Below are 12,930 nucleotides of genomic sequence, written 5' to 3'. Positions count from 1 at the left end.
TTGCATATAAGAGAAATCATACAGTATTTGCTTTCTGTGTCTGGCTTTTTTCGTCTAGGATAATGTTCTCCAGGTTAATCCATGCTGTCACAAATGGTAGAATTAAGGCTGAATTGTGTGTGTGTGTGTGTGTGTGTAAAATTCATTTTCTTTACCCATTGATGGAAACTTGGGTTGTTTGAATATTTTGACTATTGTGAATATTGCTGCAATGAACATGAAAGTGCTGATATCTCTTTGAAACAGTGGTTTTATTTCCTTTGGATGTATACCCAGAAGGGTAATTGCTGGATTATATGGTAGATCTATTTTTAATTATGTTAAGAACCTCTGTACTGTTTTCTCTAATGGCTGTAGCAAATTATATTTGCAGTAACAATGTACAAGGGTTGCTTTTTCCCAACACCCTTGCCAACACTTGTTATCTCTTGACATTTTGATAGTAGTCATGCTAACAGATGTGAAGTGACATTTCATTTGATTTTAATTTTCATTCCCTTGGGTAGGAGCTGTAAAAGTTAGGCTGCTTGATGCATGCACAAACTCCTTCTAGGGAGAATTTGCAGACCTGAATTAATCACTGGAGTGAGCCAGGGGAGATGGCATGGAAAGTGCCCACATTCTCATTCAGGCTCCCAAAGGCCTGCTGTTTATCTGCCCCATCAGCTCCTGGAAGCAGGTTAGTCAGACATCCAACCCTCTAACAGCAACTGGAAAAGTGTATAGACAAACACCAGGAAGAAACTGGGAGCTTGAAGTTTTTGTCAGTTTTCTCTTTTTTGAGTACAGAGGTGAGGAAAGGGGTAGGATAGTCACTGGACGTGCTCACGCACCCATTTAAAACTGTCTCTTTGTTCTCTATGGTCTGGGGAGATCTGGTAATGCCAAGTCTTTTCTGCTTCCAGAGCTGGGGTGATTTAGGACCCAAACACTGTGAGGAGAGCAGTAAAAGTTGAAATGCTCTATGTGTGGTCCAAAGCTTTCACTCTTTAGGGAGAAGTTGGGAGTTGGGGATTTCTTCCTGATTGTAAGTTGCTGTGCTTGTGATGGGATTTGTGCATGAATATATCTTAGCCTTTCCTACCTAATTGGAAGTGAATATTTTCTCAGCTGCCTGGAGTACAGGAGTCAGGATTTCTGGATTTCTCTCAGAGGAAATTGATCCATGTGTAAACACTTATTTGGTGCATCTGTGGTAGGAAGGAAAGCAGCAGCCTCCTATTCTTCCATCTTCGTGATGTCACTTCCCTAATTTCCTTTTCTTGTACTGTCCTTGTCTGGCTTTGATATATCATTGCTGCTGCCTCATAGCAAGTTTGAAAGTGTTCTCTCCTCTTAACATTTGTGTAAGAGTTCGAGAAGGACTTGTATTATTTCCTCTCTAAATGGTTGGTAGAATTCACCTAAGAAGACTTGTCCTTGGCTTTTTAATAATGAGAGATTTTTGAGTACTGATTCAATCTCTTTACAATTACCATCTACTATTACTATTGTTATTACTTTACTATTACTATTATTGCTCTGTGGTTTTTTATTTCTTCATGATTCAACTTGATAGATTGTATGTTTTTAGAACGTTATCCATGTCTTCTAGGTTATCCAATGTTTTGGCATATAATTTTCCATAGTAGCCTCTTATAATCTGCTATATTTCTGTGCTATTAGTTGTAATGTTCCCTTTCATTTTTTATTTTATTAACTTGTGTCTTTTTCTTTGTTAGTCTAGCTAAGGGTTTGTCAAATATTTAATTTTTTCAGAAAACCAACAACTAAAGTTTTATTTTTATGGTGTTTTTTAGTCTCTATTGTACTTATTTATGTTCTGATCTGTGTTATTTCCTTTCTTTTACTAACTTTGGACTTTGTTTTCTTTTTCTAGATCCTTGAGGTATAACATTACTTTTTTTATTTGAATTCTTTCTTCTTTTTAAATGTAGGTATTTATCACTGTAAACATCCTTCATAGAACTGCTTTTGCTGCATTCCACAAGTTTTGGTATACTGTGTTTTCATTTTCATTTGTCTCAAGATACTTTTTAATTTCTCCTTTGATTTATTCTTTGATTATTTGTTATTCTGAAGCCTATTGTTTAATTTTCAGATATTTGTGACATTTTCAGTTTTCTTCCTGTTACTAATTTCTGGTTTCATCCTGTTGTAGTTGGAAAAGATACTTGATGTGATTGCAATCTTCTTGAATTGTTAAGACATGTTTTGTGGCACAACCTATTATCCTGGAGAATGTTCTATATGCCCTTGAGAAAAATATGTATTCTACTGCTGTTGGATATAATGTTCTGTATGTGTTCGTTAGATCCATTTGATCTAAAATACAGTTCAAGTTCAAGATTTCCTTACTGATTTTCTGTCCGGATGATCTACCCAATGTTGCAGGTTTGGTACTGAAGTCCTCTACTAATATTGTATTGTGCCTATTTCTCCCTCCGTTCTGTTAAAATTTGCCTAAATATTTAAGTGCTCTAATATTGAGTGCGTATATATTTACAATTGTTATATCCTCTTGATGTATTGGCTCTTTTATCATTACATAGTGGTGTTCTTTCTCTCTTCCGATAGATTTTTACTGAAAGTCTATTTTGTCTGTTATAAGATAGCTACTCCTGCTCTCTTATGGCTTCAACTTGCCTGGAATATTTTTACAATCTATTCACTTCAGTCCATGTGTGTTTTTAAAGCTTAAGTAAGTCTCTTGTAAACAGCAGAGTGTTTTGTCTTGTCTTATTATTTTTTATTTTTCATTCATTCAGCTGCTCTATATCTTTTGAAATGGAATAAACTCACTGATCAGGTCTGTACATTCTGATGAATGGATTTTTTTTTTGAGACAGAGTTTCGCTCTGGTTGCCCATGCTGGAGTGCAATGGAGTGATCACCCGGGTTCAAGTGATTCTCCTGCCTCAGTCTCCCAAGTAGCTGAGATTACAGGCATGTGCCACCATGCTCAGCTAATTTTGTATTTTTAGTAGAGATGAGGTTTCTCCATGCTGGTCAGGCTGGTCTCAAACTCACGACCTCAGGTGATCCACCTGCCTCAGCCTCCCAAAGTGCTGGGATTACAGGCGTGAGCCAACATGCCTAGCCAATGAATGGATTTTTATAAAAACAGAATCCAGTGATATGCTTAGTACAAGAGATTTACTTAATATGAAAGAAAATTAAATTTCTGAACCCCAAACCCACTATACCAATGAGAAAGTTAAGCTTGGAAACTCAGTCATGCAAAAAAACTCCCTCTTTTAGTTCCCACATAGCTGTAAATTTCACGTGATTACTTTATCTTACATAGAATCTGGATCTACCCAGCACAAGATGAATGCATAGTCTTTCCCCTGCACTCTTCTCTTTTCACAGGTAAAATGTGGATTCAGTGAGTGCTATTCAAAGCCTCACAAGAATGTAACACTGTCTTCACCTCCTACACCCCCACTTCCCCCCTCCTTTCCCTCCTGCCTGCTCTTTCCCCTTTAAATATTGCAGTCCTCAAACACTCTTTGGACAAAGCACAGGCTACAGATCCTACTGTGACTTGTGTGCTTTTTCTTAGGTGTGTCCCCGACCTTGGCAAAATAAACCTCTAAATCGATTGAGATCTGTCTCAAATACTTTTTGGTTTACAGTTGGCAACCACTAAGGGATTCTGAATGGAGTTTGGTCCTTTGTCTTGCAGCAATTCTCCTAGCAAGGATCTGGTACCAGCTGGAAGCTCTTTATTGCTCTGACTGATTGAACTATTTGCTGAAATATGGGAGTTTCTCTCTCCAGAGATCCCTGAACTCCCAGTTTTTTGGTTGAGTTCTGAGTTGTATTCTGTTGTAGAACTCATTTCCTTGGAGTTTTCTGCTTTTGTGCAGGTAAAGATCAGTCTTCACATTGGCCTCCATCTTCAAGTAAGAAGCTGGTTTGGGGTTTCTTTTGGGGATTTGATAGCTGAAGGTCAAGGTTTATTGTCAGCTGGCTATAACTTCTCTTATGCTCAGAGATCTCAACTGTATGTAAATTGTGTGATCACTTTTTTTCTGTTTTGTTTGTTTGTTTGTTTGTTTGCTTCTTTGTTTCAGTTCATCTTCCACTAGATTTGACCAATTCCTGGCCCCCTCTACTGTTGACCAAAATTAGAAAGTCAAAATTCCATCTCTAAATAGAAAACTGGCCAGTTAAGAAAGTTAAAAAATTTGACTACCTGAAAAGTTTTGCCTACATAACAAGGCCACCTTTTACTAACTTTTGCTAACCAAGTCTTTTCCTTTCTTCTTCCAATAACCTGTCTTGCCACTAAAACAATTTTTTTGTTTTTGTTTTTGTGTGTTTTTTTTACATACCTTGAACTTGCATGCTTTCTTTCATTTCAATATGGTATATGAGCTTCTGTTGTTTATTGGGAAATTGGGCCTTCATTCTGAAGGTTCCCATGAATACATATTAAATAAATTTGTATGCCTTTTCTCCGATTAATCAATTGCCTCATTCCAGTGATTTTGCAGTGAACCTTTGGGCACCAATAGTCATGACCCCCACAGTTTGGTGCAGCAAGCAAGGTGACCAAAGCTGCTCTTCTCTTCTGGAACCCATGGTGAAGGGAACCCAGGAATCTGATCTGCCAACAAAGGGGGAAGACTTTCTTACCAGCTAGGCTCCTGGCCTCTCTCTGTGAACTCCAGGTGAATGGATGGTAAAAATCATCTCATCTGCAAAGTTTTAATTTTTAAAAAAGGATTTTTGTGACTAGCCTTGCTATAGTGACTCTGGTGTATTTTTGGTACTTTGTTCTATGAATATTCACTATTGGAATAAAGTATATTATTGAAAATTCTGATTGTCAATGGCCAAAAGATAAAAACAAAGATTTTAGAGATACCTTATTCTAAACAATTGATGAGAAAATTAAATTTAAAAAAGACACATAGTAGTGTCATGAGACCTCACTAAATTGAAAAGCAAAAAAAAAAAAATTATTTTTGACTTAAAAGAAAGTTAAAATCCTTTCCAAGCTCAAAACTGCCTGCTCTAGATTTCTTCTTGGAATAAGAGTAGAGACTTCTCCATGCTGTAGTCTAGTAGCTAAGATTCTGCCCTTTAACCATAGCAGCCTGTGTTCAGTTCCCAGCCAGGGAATGAGTCTTTTTTCATTTGATATTTGCATGTCTTTTGCCACTTATTGATCCCTTTCCCTTTGACGGACTGTTTATGATTTCCTGTCTTGAATTTTACCTTCTCTAAGGTATCTTTTGGGTGATTCTGGATCTTGAAAAAACTACTTGCCACCTCTTTGGAGACATCTCACGCATCTCTGGTTAAGTCATAATCTTGGATAAGGCACTTGGGAGGATACCTTTGGTAAAGAAGTTCAAAAGCCAAAAATATTGGCTGTTTATCCTGGCTAAAATCTGATAATAAGAGATTTAAAAGGGTTGTTTTAAAAAGAACTCTACGGTTAAAATTCAGTTTAATTAAAAGCTGATATCCAAGGTATATATTAAATATTTAAAGGCCTTTATGCCTTTTCTTTTTATGGATCCTGATTTGGGGAATTTTTTTTCCAGCTACTGAAGTCTTTTTAAAAATCCTTTCGTAAAATAAATTTACATTTTAAGAAAAATTTCTATTTGTAAGGGTGTCTGCCTGTGTACATTAAAACCTCTTACCATTGCTGGGAAAACTGGCTAGCCATATGTAGAAAGCTGAAACTGGATCCCTTCCTTACACCTTACACAAAAATTAATTCAAGATGGATTAAAGACTTAAATGTTAGACCTAAAACCATAAAAACCCTAGAAGAAAACCTAGGCAATACCATTCAGGACTCAGGCATGGGCAAGGACTTCATGTCTAAAACACCAAAAGCAATGGCAACAAAAGCCAAAATTGACAAATGGGATCTAATTAAACTAAAGAGCTTCTGCACAGCAAAAGAAACTACCATCAGAGTGAACAGGCAACCTACAAAATGGGAGAAAATTTTTGCAATCTATCCATATGACAAAGGGCTAATATCCAGAATCTACAAAGAACCCAAACAAATTTACAAGAAAAAAACAAACAAAGCCATCAACAAGTGGGTGAAGGATATGAACAGACACCTCTCAAAAGAAGACATTTATGCAGCCAATAGCCACATGAAAAAATGCTCATCATCACTGGCCATCAGAGAAATGCAAATCAAAACCACAATGAGATACCATCTCACACCAGTTAGAATGGCGATCATTAAAAAGTCAGGAAACAACAGGTGCTGGAGAGGATATGGAGAAATAGGAACACTTTTACACTGTTGGTGGGACTGGAAACTAGTTCAACCATTGTGGAAGTCAGTGTGGCGATTCCTTAAGGATCTAGAAGTAGAAATACCATTTGACCCAGCCATCCCATTACTGGGTATATACCCAAAGGATTATAAATCATGCTGCTATAAAGACACATGCACACATATGTTTATTGCAGCACTATTCACAATAGTGAAGACTTGGAACCAACCCAAACGTCCATCAATGATAGACTGGATTAAGAAAATGTGGCACATTAGGCCAGGCATGGTGTTTCACGCCTGTAATCCCAGCACTTTGGGAGGCCAAGGTGGGCGGATCACAAGGTCAGGAGATTGAGACCATCCTGGCTAACACGGTGAAACCTCGTCTCTACTAAAACTACAAAAAATTAGCCGGGCGTAGTGGCAGGCGCCTGTAGTCCCAGCTACTTGGGGGGCTGAGGCAGGAGAATGGCGTGAACCTGGGAGGTGGAGCTTGCAGTGGGCTGAAGTCACGCCACTGCACTCCAGCCTGGGCAAAAGAGTGAGAATCCATCTCAAAAAAAAAAAAAAAAGAAAAAGAAAATGTGTCACACATACACCATGGAATACTATGCAGCCATAAAAAAGGATGAGTTCATGTCCTTTGTAGGGACATGGATGAAGCTGGAAACCATCATCCTCAGCAAACTATCACAAGGACAAAAAACCAAACACTGCATGTTCTCACTCATAGGTGGGAATTGAACAATGAGAACACTTGGACACAGGAAGGGGAACATCACACACCGGGGCCTGTTGTGGGGTGGGGGGAGGGGGAGGGATAGCATTAGGACATATACCTAATGTAAATGATGAGTTTATGGGTGCAGCACACCAACATGGCACATGTATACATATGTAACAAACCTGCTGTGCACATGTACCCTAGAACTTAAAGTGTAATAAAAAGTAAAAAATAAAATAAAATAAAAAATAAAACCTCTCACCATTGCTTTAAATTCATGTCATATGCTTGTTGAAGCACTTTTCCTAGCTTATCTGAAATTTACTTACCCTGGTTTTTGCCCTGGGTTTGAGCAAATAACGATACAATATTTAGGAATAACTTCTTAGTTCTGAACTTTGACTTGTAAATTCTCTATCTTATTTCATCCAGGAGTTGTCCCTTTAGAAATGCAAATTTAAGGTGTCCTGGCTAACAATTGCCTAGAACAATGAAACAGTTAATTAAAAGAGATTGAGCATCTAAAGCGGGGGAGGGGAACTTTGAAAGCTAGCAAATGAAAAATCTTATAAATCTATAAAATCTGTTTCTGTCTATATGTCTGCATGTCTATGTGTTTATACATGTCATGTGTTTGTGATGTTTCACTACCAAAATATATAAAAAGCTCTAATTAATAGGCTTATAGACAAAAGTAAGTGCTCAAATATTTCATCAGAAAAATAAAAACTTTAATTTGAACAACTTTTCATTCTTGTGACTGTAATAATCATTAGTAAATAAAGCTAATTTAAATTATTGGTAAAATAAAATGTCTTCAAAATTTAATTTAATAATTTGATCTGAACTGGTCAGGCAGGTCAGATACTGTCTTTGTTAGATATTTTAAGGTCATAAACTGCTTCTTTGACATTTTAAATAATTGTTTGACTTGTCTGTCTTATAGTAAGCCCTGGGGAAATGTGAAGTTCTCCCTGGCCCAACTATGCTCCTTGGCTATGTTGGGAAGGGTTAGACATTATCTGCAACTCTGTCTTTTGTCCTGGGTTCTGCATCTGATACATAATTAAAATTGCTTACTTCCTAGGTTGTTCACTAAAAAGGAGTTGCTTAGAGTAATACAGTAATTACTATATATGACTAAAATGACTAGTGTAAGATAAACATTTCTATATAGAGAGTACATAAAGAAATTAGGATGTGTTTGGAAAAAGGGGTTATAAAAAGTCATGGAAACATGTCCTTTGCTAAAGGGAAAGTAATTTTGTCTAGTTTAGAGGTTTTAAGGATGAATTTGTTTATGTGATTTTATTAAAATTAGCTTTACTGTTAATACATTATGCAAAGATAAAATTTGATTTTCTTTTTTGAACAAGGTTTTCATGTAATATTAAGAGATAGTAAAGATTTTTGTTTGTGTTTTGAGTAAACTGCAAAAAAGAGGGGAGAGAGGGACAGGTTTAGTTGCCCTTTTACTGTCTTTCTTAGGTCTCATTATTTGAGAAATTGAGTTTCCTCTCTATCAAATAATAAAAGTTTTTGCTTTTTTAAAATCTTTAAATTATCACTTTGGCTAAAAGAATATTTTTCAGTGACCTGTGATCCTATTTTGTGATATCAAATGTTTTAAACCTTTGATATTTAATAAACATTCCAAAATCAAGTTCTAAATTCAGTATTTTTGACTTCATTAACTCTTTTAAATGTTAGATTGCCTGAATTCCAAAGAAGACATATTTGACTTATTTGATAGGTTAAAATCATATAGGAAGCATCATCAAATATGAAATGTTTAACTTTCCTTGGGTTCTATTTATATAAGCTTGTAATTAATATATGTTCCAAAATTGTATGAGATTCCTGTAATTCTGGTATGTCTTGGTATATGTTACCAGTAATAGTTATAATTATTATGTTAAGTTGTTGTATGCCACAGGGAAAAAAAAACAAATTTTCATGTCAGTTGTGTCTTTAACCATGACTGTCCTAAGATTTTGGTCATCACAATTATTCTTTTACTTTTATTCTTCTAAAAAAAAGGCTGTTTATAAAAAAGCTGCAGCCCCAAATGTGCTTTTTTAGGGGAATTAATGAAAAGGACTCTGACAGGTGTTCTTGAATGCAGGTTTCTGATAACTTTGGAGATTGTGCCATAGTACTAGCAAATAAAACAGAAACAAAAACTTCCAAGACTTTAATTAAAAGTCTGATATGTTCATGAGTATTGCTAACCCAATATCAAGTGGAATGACTTAATTACATCGGACTGAACAAATAGAAGACTGAAATAATTTTTATGACTTTTTTTTGAAACATTGCTAAATATTTCTGATGTTTTTCAGAGTCAAGAAAACTAACTTTCTTTTGAGCTACTTATAGCTTTTCTTTTAACAATTGAGTAAAGTATACTCTTGTGAGCAAAATTTGAAGCATATTTCTATTTCTTTCTCTCTACCTGATTTCTCCAGAATTTGGAAACCATTTGTGCATCTTCTTAATTTCTGGCAATATAATTATTTGCATAAATTCAACAAGAATCTATTTCCTTTTATAACAGAACACCATTGGAGATACCGGTTATTTTACCAAGGCCTTGACTGAAACGGTATATTTTCAGATATGGAGCAGACTGCTTTGAAAAATTGAAGTTGACTTATGGAGCTGATAAAAGCACCTTGGAAAACCTGGCCTTGTATCTTGTCTATGTGGTTCCTTTACAGGGTTCCTGACCTGTGGAAAGTAAAATACGTCACTTTCTGACAGACCCAGGAACCCCAAGTTATCTTGGTACCACAAGAAGAGAAGAATTCACTCAATTCATTCAAGTATCTACTGACACAGATGAATCCTTGGCTGGGTTCAGGAGGCTTTTGAAAAGTCAAATCCGAGATTCCTTATTTTTAAGAAAGTTCCAGCAAAGCCAATTTAAAGAAAGCCTATGTGGAAAATACCTATTCTTGTTGCATTTTATGCAAATAATCAGGACAAGTATAATAAGACTGCAACTTATTTTGCAAACAAATTGATTCTATTATGATTTGTCTTTAATACATTTTGATAAATGCATTAATAAATTTAATAAATAATACATTTATTAAAATGTCTGAAAAACATTTTAATAAAAATGAGGAACTGAAGAGAGAAAAATCGTGTTTCAAAAGAAACTATAGTACACCTCTTATTAGATTCTAGCCTTGGCCTTTGTTTTCCACTTTTATTATTTGTCTATGGTTTAACTAGATTGAATCCTGAATTCCTTACAGGCTACAAGTCTCCAAACTATTTTCAATTTTTTTCTCTCCCATTTTTCTGACTTGTAATCACTGGAAATTAAAACTATGCTTTTCTTAAAGCTCTATAGGCTGAAGCTAGACAACTTAAACTTTGGGAGAAATAACAGCAACTTATTTATATACATAAACCACTTCTTTGCCTGCCTAATGATGTATGGACTTTGCAATATAGCCTAAATCAGTTTTCCAGGATTGCTTTCCCCTTTATTGCTATAATCTGGATTTGGTCCTTTTTTTCTCCACCTTTCTTCCTCCTGCTATTTCTCTCCATGGGATGTGAGACATCACAACTTTCTAGAATGAGGCTTCCTAACAACATGGGACCTACCATCCTGGGAATAAACCATCCTAGCAATGAAGGATCAGACCAAACCCATTACCGGAGACTCATTTTCTTCTACAATGCTTTCTCCAAACGATTTTGAAGAACACGGGGGAAATGTGAAAGGAAAATAAAATCTCAGGACCCAAACTCACTATGCCAAAGAGAAAGTTAAGCTTGGGAACTGAGTCATGCAAAAATCTGTCTTCCTTTTCGTTCCTAGGTAACTGTAAATTTCACATGGGTACTTTATCTTACATAAAGTGTAATCTATGCAGCACAAGATGAATGCATAATTGACTGTCCCCACTCCTCTCTTTTCACATGTAAAATGTGAATTCAGTGAGCACCAATCAAAGCCTCACAAGAATGCAACACTTGCTTCACCACCTACCCCACTTTTTCTTTCTTTGTTTCCCTTCCTTTTCCTCCTGCCCACTCTTTCCCCTTTAAATATTGAAGTGCTCAAAACCCTCTTTGGAGAAAGCACAGGCTACAGATCTTGCTATAACTCATGTTTCTTTTTCCTGGGCACATCCTCAACTTGGGCAAAAGAAACCTCTAAATTGATTGAGATCTGTCTCAGACACTTTTTGGTTTACATTAAAGACATTCATGGGCTGAAAGTGCTAAGATAGAAAAAGACATTTCATTTAAACAGTAATTGAAATAGGCAGTAGTGGCTATACTTGTATCAGACAAAATAGATTTTAAGTCTAAAACTTTTTGTAGAGACAAAAAAGTCATTGTAGAATGATAAAAAGGTCAATTCAACCAAAAGATCTATTGTAAATATATAAACATCCAATATGAGAACACCTAAATATATAAAGGAAATATGGAGAGATCTGAAGACAGAAATTCACAGGAATAAATTAATAGTAGGGGACTTCTATATTCCGTTTTGGAATGGATATCCAGTCAGAAAAATCAGTAAAGAAAGAACTGACTTGAACAACACTATAGACCAAAGCCAAAAGACATAAGCCAAACTTTCCATTCAACAGCAGAAGCGTACACATTATTTTCAAGTGCACATGGAACATTCTCCAGAATAGATCACATTTAGGTTGCAAAATGAGTCTTAACAAATGCAAGAAAATCAAAATCATTTCAAGCATCTTTTTTGGTCACAATGGAATCTACAAATCAATAACAGCAAGAAAACCAGAAAATATACGTGTGTGGAACCTAAACAACATGCTCTTAAACAATCATTGTGTCAAAGAGGAAATCAAAACGTATCTCAAGACAAACTAAAATGAAAGCAGAACATACCAAAACCTTTGAGATGCAGCTAAAGCAATACTGAAAGGGTGGTTTATACCAATAAATTCCTACACAAAGAAAGAATAAAGCTCCCCAAAATACAAACTAACTTTCCAACTCAGGGAACTAGAAAATGAACAACAAACTAAGTCTAAAGTTAGCAGAAAGAGGAAATAATAAAATTAGAACTGAAATAAATCAAGTGGAGGATTTTTAAAAATAAAAAACTCAACAAAACCAAGAGTTTGTTTTTTGAAAAGATGAACAAACTCAACAAATCCTTAATTGTACTAATTAATAAAAGAGAGAAGACTAAAATTTTAAAAAATCATAACTGAAAGAGGAGACATTGCAGCTGATGCCTTATGCTATGGTTTGAATGTTTGTGTCTCCTTGTAATAGTCAGGTTTCTCCAGAAGGGCAGAAACAATAGTATGTATATGAAAGAGAGTTTATTAGGAGGAATTGGATCACACAATCAGAAAGGTAAAGTCTCATAATAGGCCATCTGCAAGCTGGAGGACCAGAGAAGCTGGTCATGTGGCTCCCAGAGAAGCCAGTAGCCTGGCTCAGTACAAGTCTGAAAGCCTAAAAACCAGGGAAGCCACTAGTGCAATCACCAGTCTGAGGCCAAAGACCTGAGAGCCCATGTGAGGCCACCAGTGCAAGTCTGAATCTAAAAGCAGGAGAACCAGGAATCTGATGTCCAAGGGCAGGAGAAGAACAAAGGCCTCCTGCTCTGGAAAGGAGAGAGAGAAGAAGCCAGAGCAAACTGAATATCCCCATTTCTGCCTGCTTTGTCCTAGACAAGCCCCTAGTCAATCAGATGATGGCTGCCTTCGTTGAGGACGGGTTTTTCTCTCTCAGTCCACTGACTCATATGTCAGTTTCCTTGGGAAACGTCCTCACAGATACACCCATCAGCAATGCTTCACTAGCCCTGTAGGCATCTCTCAATCCAATCAATCAAGTTGACACCTAACACTAACCATCATACCCTTCCAAAATTCATGAAAATCAATCTTTAATTCGATAGTATTAAGAAGGGGCCTTTAGG

The sequence above is a fragment of the Nomascus leucogenys genome, chromosome X (assembly GCF_006542625.1).
Source record: "Nomascus leucogenys isolate Asia chromosome X, Asia_NLE_v1, whole genome shotgun sequence".
Lineage (NCBI taxonomy): Eukaryota > Metazoa > Chordata > Mammalia > Primates > Hylobatidae > Nomascus > Nomascus leucogenys.
The sequence above is the reverse complement of the archived record's forward strand: the minus strand, read 5'-3'. Positions refer to the sequence as shown.